General features: G+C 48.8%; 1 non-coding gene across 1 annotated transcript; it reads left to right on the top strand.

Moving 5' to 3' along the window:
• Positions 1 to 6,897: 6,897 nt before the first annotated feature.
• TRNAD-GUC (transfer RNA aspartic acid (anticodon GUC)) lies at positions 6,898 to 6,970 on the top strand. Its single transcript has one exon. It is a non-coding gene; the product is annotated as a tRNA-Asp (tRNA).
• The last annotated feature ends 1,529 nt before the right edge of the window (positions 6,971 to 8,499 follow it).

Here is an 8,499-nt window from a genome sequence, read left to right as displayed (position 1 = left end):
ACATATAATATTGTACATCAACTGTACCTCAAAAAAATCTTTTCTTAAATACTGATTTCTGTTCTACTTTATTCTATTTTTTTTTCCCCAAATTTACCTGCAGTTTGAAAACTACTGGTTCAGAGTTCTGCACGATGAAATATCATACAATGAAAATATCAACATTAGCTAAGATTTTAAGTGGACAAAAGCAACTGATTTATCTAGAAGGCTTGCTGATAATGTGGTAATAATATTCATAGCATACTCCAGTCACAAGGAAAAAACTTAAAAAATACAAACTGAGATTTTATGGTTTGGAGGGTAATGGGGAGCCACTGAGGACCTGCGGTAGATGGACACAATGTTCAGATTTCTATCATATATAAATTATACTATATATTCACTTATTTATATAAACTATACTATATATATTTACTTATATTTTTTCTGGCCACACTGCACTGTTTGAGGGATCTTAGTTCCCTGACCCCAGGGATCAAACCAGAGCCCATGGCAGTTAAAGTGCTGAGTCCTAACACTGGACCACCAGGGAATTCTCCAGATTTATAATTTTAAAAAGATATCTTTGTCTATGGAGGCAGATTTGGGCATCAATCATAAATCTTTGGACGTCCCTGCTGACTCAGATAGTAAAGAATCTGTCTGCAATGCAAAAGGCTCAGGTTCGATCCCTGGGTCAGGCAGATTTCCCTGGGGAAGGGAATGGCAACCCACTGCAGTATTCTTGCCTGGAGAATGGAGAGCATTCTTGCCTGTCCCAGGGACTAGGAGTCTGGTGGGCTACAGTCCATGGGGGTCACAAAGCGTTGGAAACGACTGAGAGACTAAGACTTTCACTTTCATAACATCTTTTACTCGCACAAAGAAGGTGAGCTTCCTGACCCTGAGGTGTGCGAGATAAGCCTCCACTAGTAGCGCTGGGATGTGGGGGATTTTGGCTTCAGGCCGAGGCTTTTGACCTGTGGTGTTGGAGAAGACTTTTGAGACTCCCTTTGACAGTAAGGAGATCAAATAAGTCAATCCTAAAGGAAACCAGTCCTGAATATTCATTGGAAGGACTGATGCTGAAGCTGAAACTCCAATACTTTGGCCGCCTGATGTGAAGAACTGACTCACTGGAAAAGACCCTGATGCTGGGAAAGATTGAAGGTGGGAAGAGAAGGGGACGACAGAGGATGAGATGGCTGGATGGCATCACCGACTCGATGGACATGAGTTTGAGTAAGCTCCGGGAGTTGGTGATGGACAGGGAAGCCTAGAATGCTGCAGTCCATGGGGTTGCAAAGAGTTGAACATGACTCAGCGACTGAACTGAGCTGAACTGAAGAGGAAAAAGAATACAGTACATGTGCATAGACACATGGGTGAACTCAGGGAGAGAGTCACTGAGTCGCGCCCTCACAGTGGTTTGAAGAATTACTTTTATGGGGCATTTCTTCTGGGTTTCATTTGGCCAGTCATTTTGATTTGCCTGGTTCACAGTCCATACTTGATGTATCTCAGGATCCTCCCATGTGTACTCACTCATCTCTTAACCAAGATAGATTCTACCACAAAGGCTTGGAGTGTTAAAGGACTTTTGACATAACTCCCCTTTGGCCTCCAAGGAGTCTTTCTGTGCATGTGTGGTCAGGGAAGTCTCCTGACTTCGAGAATGAGCAGTATGAGGTCTGGGCAGGGCCAAGCCTCCTTGCCTTAATTGTCCTGCTATTCTCATCTTGGTCAGTGGGTTGACCATATGAGTTATTCTCGTTTCAGTCCATTGGATTGAACCTCCAATTGCTTTACCCTGGGGAGGCCCATCTACCTCCTGCCTCAGTAGGAGGGCCCTGCAGAGAGGGGTTTGATTTGTAACTAATCTCACTTGGGGCCACACGTGGACACACAGTGGTGGGGGCGGTGGATGAGTCAAAAATGCCTGGATGGGAGGCTTGAGTCAGCACCCAGTACACACCTCCTCTCCCCACCCCACCCTGCCTTGCTACGCTTAGCCAGGGGTGACTCAGTCACTCACTTGGCCTGAAGAGTGGAGGTCTGATGGGCGTGGAGGAGGAAAAGGCCACCCAACCACCCTGCTACAAGTCACCACTCCTGCTCAGAGTGCCTGCAGAGGGCCAAGCGGTATGCAGGAACCAAAACTCCACCTCCCGCAAACTTAGCGCTTCTGGAATGAAATCTGTGGGCTTCAAAATATACCTCAAACTCATCCACTTCTCACTCTCTCCCTGGTCTGCCTCCATCATCACTCACTGGGATCAGCACAGTCCCCTCCTTCCAGGACCCACAGCTCCCGCCGTGGTCCCCCACGGCCTGTCCTTACCAAAGCAGCCAGACGGCACCTGTGAGCACCTGAGTCAGGTCCCACTTCTCCTCTGCCCACAGCTCTCCAGGGCTCCCACTTTCCTTAGGGTAAAAATCCAAGTACTCTGGTAGCCCACAAGGCCCTGTACGACCTGCCCCTCCCCTTCTCCCTCTCCCCTTCGCTCGCTCTGTCCAGTCACCTGAGCCTCTTCACTATTCCTCCCATATGCCATGCATGGTTGTTGTCCCAGGACCTTTGCACTGGCTATTCCCTCTGCCAGAAATGCTATTCCCCCATCTTTTTTTTTTTTTTTTTTTTTTTTTTTGTGGCTGCATCATGTGGCTTACAGGCTTAGTTGCCCTGACCAGGGATTGAACCTAGGCCACAGCAATGAAAGCCCTAAGTCCTAACCACTGGAGCATGAGGGAACTCCCTCCCCTCATCTTCTGATAGCTTCTTTCTATTCTATCTAAACATCACCTCCTTAGGCAAGCCTTCTTTTTAAAAAAAATTTGTCTATTTTGGACTGTGCTGGGTCTTCATTGTTGCACACAGGGGCTACTCTCTCATTGCTGTGTGCGGTCTTCTCGTTGCGGTGGCTTCTCTTGTTGCGGGGCACAGGCCCTAGGGCACACGGGCTTCAGTAGTTGTGGCCTGAGGACTCAGTTGTTGCGGCCTGCAGGCTCTAGAGCACAGGCTCCGCAGTTGTGGTGCAGGGGATTAGTTGCCTCAAGGCGCGTGGAATCTACCCAGGCCAGGGATTGAACCCATGTCCCCTGCATTGGCAAGTGGATTCTTAAACACTGGTGCATGCCAAGTCCCTTCAGTCATGTCCAACTCTTTGCAACCCTATGGACTGTAGCCTGCCAGGCTCCTCTGTCCATGGGATTCTCCAGGCATGAATACTGGAGTTGGGATTCCAATCCAGGGATCCAACCCTAGTCTCTTGTGTCTTCTGCATTGGCAGGCAGGCTTTTTAACCACTAGTGCCACCGGGAAGCCCACCGCTCTTAAACACTGGACCACCAGGGAAATCCTGCCTTCCTTCATTTTGGTCTAAAAGAACATCCAGCTCACTCTCCTTCCACTTTCCCCCCTTTGTTTTACTTTCCTCACAGCATTGTGGTCCTCTGAAATGGATGTTCTTCTGTTTACGTTCATTTTCCTCTTCAGACCTTAAGGTCCAGGTAGCTGGGCCCAGGCTTGCCTCAGTCCCTCCTGTCTCCCTGGGACCTAGTGCAGGCCCTGGTACACAGGTAATGCTGAATATGTGCTTGTTGGCTGACTGAATGGATCTTTGCAGCATCTCCCCAGATGCGGGGACTTTTATGGACCCCCATTTCACACAGGGGGAAACTGAGGCTCAGAGAAATTCAACCTGAAACCTGCAGGGCTGTTAGTCTCAGGTACAGAGGAGCAAGTTGCGGGCCTGTTTGACGGGGTGGGGGTGGAGTCTGTCCACGCAGCCCTGGGGACACTGTGTGTGTGTGTGTGTGTCTGTGTGTGTCTGTGTGTCTGTGTGTCTCTGTGTGTGTGTCTGTGTGTCTGTGTGTGTGTATGAGGGAGAGGGCTCCTAACCTGGGGAGAGGCTTCTAATATACCGGTGGGGGAACCCTCTCTTTCCCCTTTCGCCTTCCCCCTAAAATAAGCTGAGGATGTCCAAGCAAGGGGACCCGCGTGGGGAGCGACTTGGAGGGCGGCACGCTTATTATAAAGACCCACTCGCAGCCACACAGACACTCCAAATTCCCCTTCCATGCGCTCCCTACCCGCCCTCCTCTCCTCTCCCCTGTCCCCCTTTCTCTTTTCTCCTCCATCAAGACCCTCCCCGCGGGCCCCAGCAACCGCATCCCGGTCCCCCAGAGCTTGCTCCCGACTCCCGCCCACAGGAGGCCCCAGCCAATGGCCGCGCTTCCTGATGAGGTAATGCGTTCCTTTCGCGTTCCCATTGGCCAGCCTGGAGGCCGTGCTCTTGTCCTGCTCCCAAGAAAACTCAGACCTTGTGAGGTACGGCGGGCCGGTCCCTGGAGCCTCCGAGCACCTGCTCTCCCCTCCTGACTGTGGGACACCCCTCCAGTTGCCCCTCCCCCTCCCTGGGCTCAAGCCCTAGCGAGAAGAGGAAGGCTGGACTTAGCGACCCCTGCCCCCCTCCCTCTGCTTCCAGGGGCGCCTAATCCTCGGGTCTGCGCAGGAAAGATAGAAGACCCGCGCCCAGCCCCCAGCAATCAAAAGACCCCAGGGCTTTGATTGACCTCTCAGGACAACTGCACATTAATTGAGCGCCCACTGTATGCCAGCCTGGGACCCACTGGGGATACTGCACGGTTGAAATCGTTTCCAGGTCCCTCCCCCCTTGGGCTCACATAATAACGGAGACTGGGGACCGACCACCGGAGAGCCCCCACTCCTTCCCCCTCTAGCCCATGCGGCAGCAGCCTGATGGCAGAAAGAGTAGGCAGGGGCTGGCGGTTTCCTGGCAAGCCAGGCTGTACTGTCAGCGCTGCCAAGTCGGGCAGGGATGGCAGAGGCAGCGAGGGGGAGGCAGGGGGGCCTCCCCTCTTAATTATCTTGTTCACTTGTTTATTTACTGGGAGCTCGGGCGCGTTGGGGGCCGTGCCTTCCTGTTCACTGTGTATTCATTCAACAAACATTTATTTATTCCACTGCGCCCCTGCTCTGACCACTGGTTCTTGTTTTATGTACTCCCTCCTCAATCCCCCTCCCCTCCCCTCCCTTCCCTGAACCATTCTAATAGGCTTTTTTTTTTTTTTTTTAAATTGTGAGCGGTCTAGAGACTAGATAAGGTTGTTTCTTCTGCCCGTGTCTCTTTTTTAACTTTCCTTTTGAGATGGAAAATGCAAATCTTAGCTGGATAGCCAGATGCATTTTGGCCCAAGCGTAGATTCACCACCACCCAGCCTCCCCCATAGATGCCAGTGGTCAGAGAAAAGAGACAGAACCAGGGGCTGGGTTAGGGAGATCGCAGTGGAGGTGAGTCTAACAAATGCAAGGTCAAATTTTTTCTTTATTTGAAATTTTAATGTTTTGCTCATTCTAGATTTTGGAGGGCTTTAATTTTGGTTTTTTCCAAATATTGCAGTCAAATGTTATTTCCCTGGAGTGCTAACTTTTATAATGCTCCCTTGAATTTTGTCGCTCAGGACTGTGCCTCCTTCAGATTATCCTCGTTCTGACCCTATATAGAACATTCCAGGGCTTCCTTGGTGGCTCAGTGGTAAAGAATCCACCTGCCACGGGTTCGATCCCTGGGCCAGGAAGATCCCACATGTCAAGAAGCAACTAAGCTTGTGTGCCTCAATTATTGACCTTGCGCTCTGGAGTCCAGGAGCTGCAACCACTGACCCCACTTGCCACAACTACTGAAGCCCAAGTGCCCTGGAGCCCGTGCTCCGTAACAAGAGAAGCCACCACAATGAGAAGCCTTTGCAACGCAACTAGAGAGGAACCTGCACAGCAAGGAAGACCCAGCACATCTGAAAACAAATAAATAAATAAAATTATTTAAAAAGTGCTTCATTAACACTCCACCACCTGGAAAGCTTGGGTTAGGGGGCCGCTCCCAATGGATGCCCTCCTCCCCCCAGGTAACTTTCTAATCTCCATCATCACAGTTTACTTTGCCTGTCTTTAACATTGCTATAAATAGAATTGTACAGGACACAGTCTTTGGAATCTGGCTTCTTTCACTGCATAATACTTTTGAGGTGCATCCAAGATCTTCCCCATGTCGAGTTCACTCCTTTCCACTGCTGTCTTATTCCAGTGTATGGTTGGACTGAAGTTTGTTTATCTACAAACTCACGGGCACCAGGGTTCTTTCCTGTGTTTGGCAGTTTCAAATAAAACTGCTGTGATCATTGTGACACACGTCTTCCTGTGGACACATGCTTTTCATTTCTCTTGGGTAAACACCCAGGAGTAGGATGTCTGGGTCATATGGTAGGTGTGTGTTTAACTTTTTAACAAACTGCCAGTTTTCCAGGCTGGCTGGGCCATTTTGCATTCTTACCAGAGGCAGAGGAAACACCCACAAGCCCACGTACAGGGCATTCATATTTTTGGTGTCTTTATTGAGGGATCAATTAAGCCTACAGTTCTATGAGTTTTAACAAATACAGACACCTGTGCAACTGCCACCTCAATGGAACAGATGTATATCCATCACCTTAGAGAGCTCCCGTGGAATGTGTCTTTAATTTACAAAGAGTGGGGAGGGCAGGAGCGCGAAAGATCTCACTTTTTTTCTTGTTTTCTGAGCTTTCTGCTTTGTTTTGAAGTCCTACCCATGTGCCTTAAAGTGAACATCGCTGCCAATAATAATTTTCTCAGAGATGAGGGTGCCCATAATCTTATTTCTCCTGAGCCTTCTCCAGGTTTATTTCATTATTATTTTAAATATTGAACAAAGAGCTAGTGACTTCATAACCTATATGGGAAAAGAATCTGAAACAGAATGAATATGTGTATAGGTATAACTGAATCACTCTGCTGTTCACCAGAAACGAACGTTGTAAATCAACTACACTCCAACATAAAATAAAAATTAAATTTAAAACATAGCTAGAGGGACTTCCCTGGTGGTCCAGTGGTTAAGACTCTGCACTGTCAATGCAGGGGGCCCAGGTTCGATCCCTGGTCAGGGAATTAGATCCCCACATGCCACAACTAAGAGTTTGTATGGCACACCTAAAGATCCCTCGTGCAACCAAGACTCAGCAGAGCCAAATAAGTTTAAAAATAAATAAATAAAAGTTGTAAGTGGATATATGTATATGTATAACTGAATCACTTAGCTGAACACCTGAAACTAAGACAACATTGTATAAATCAACTATACACCCAATATAAAATAAAACTTAAATTTAAAAAAAAGCTAGTGACACCTTGCTGTGGCCTGGTGACATTCCAAACACTTTGTAGCTATTAAATATAACAACCAAAGTTATTTAATCCTCTCCCCCAGCAGCATCACAGAGTAGACCGCTATCATTCCCATTTTAGAGATGGGAAAACTGAGGTACAGAAAGGTGATGCCCCCTGCTCCCCTCCCAGAGTTCCAAAGTGGGTAGAACTGGGATTTAAACCAAGCCCTGTGGCACCCTGGGCTCCTGATCACCACACACGCTGCTTCCATGCTCCTGGCAGGTAAAAGCAATCGACAAACACCCTCCACAGGCCCACACTCCCTCTCCTACAATTCCATCACCTAAAAACACCCAAAATAGAAACTTTCCACTGGGATGATGCTAAAACTCATTGAGAATCAAGAGTTAATAGCCTTTGGGAATTCCCTGGTGGTCCAGTGGTTAGAACTCCACTGCAGGGGGCACAGGTTTGATCCCTGCTCAGGGAAATAAGAACTGCAAGAAATGCTGCAAGATGTGGACCATTAAGGAAAAAAGGTTAATAGACTTTGGTTTTTACTAAGCTTTATTTATCCCATTTATTGTATGTGTTTTCTTCCTATTGCTACTGTGTTCGATTGGGAGGGGAGAACAGGCTGCCTGGAGGGTGTTATTCACATATGCTGAGCGTGTGCATGCATGCTCAGTCTAAGTTATGTCCGACTCTTTGCAACATACATGGACGATAGCCCGCCAGGCTTCTCCGTCCATGGGATTTCCCAGGCAAAAATACTGGAGTGGATTGCCATTTCCTCCTCCATGGAATCTTCCCGACCCAGGGATCAAACCCATATCTCCTGTCTCTCCTGCACTGTAGGCAGATTCTTTACTGGTAAGCCATCAAGGAGGTGATATCTAAAAGGGAAGAAAGGGGTGGTAGTGGAGGGAGGACAGGGTATTTCCATCTGAAAGCAGAAAGCACAGCTTGTGCAAAGGCCCTGAGATGCTTCAAGGGTCTGAGCACTGTCCTATGGGCCTGCAAAATATCCTAGGAGGGGCAGGAACACAGGGGTTCATGCTGGCTTTCCTGCCTGCCTGGGGAGGCGCCCATACCATCCTCTGACCCCAGGATGCTGGGGCTTGAGCCTCTGCAGCCCAAGGGCGTCCAGAGGGCACATTGCTGGTCTCCCCTGGGTTCTCCTGGAGGCTCAACCCTGCAGGTGTCAGAATCTGATTATGTCCTGACAGGAGAGCACAACATTCACCCTCAACCTGAATGCCAAGGAGACCCCTCTGCCCAGGAGTGCAGAGGCTCTGGCTCACTCCACT

Source organism: Dama dama, chromosome 9 (assembly GCF_033118175.1).
Source record: "Dama dama isolate Ldn47 chromosome 9, ASM3311817v1, whole genome shotgun sequence".
NCBI classification, from domain to species: Eukaryota; Metazoa; Chordata; class Mammalia; order Artiodactyla; family Cervidae; genus Dama; species Dama dama.
This window is presented reverse-complemented; position numbering and strand designations above follow the sequence as displayed.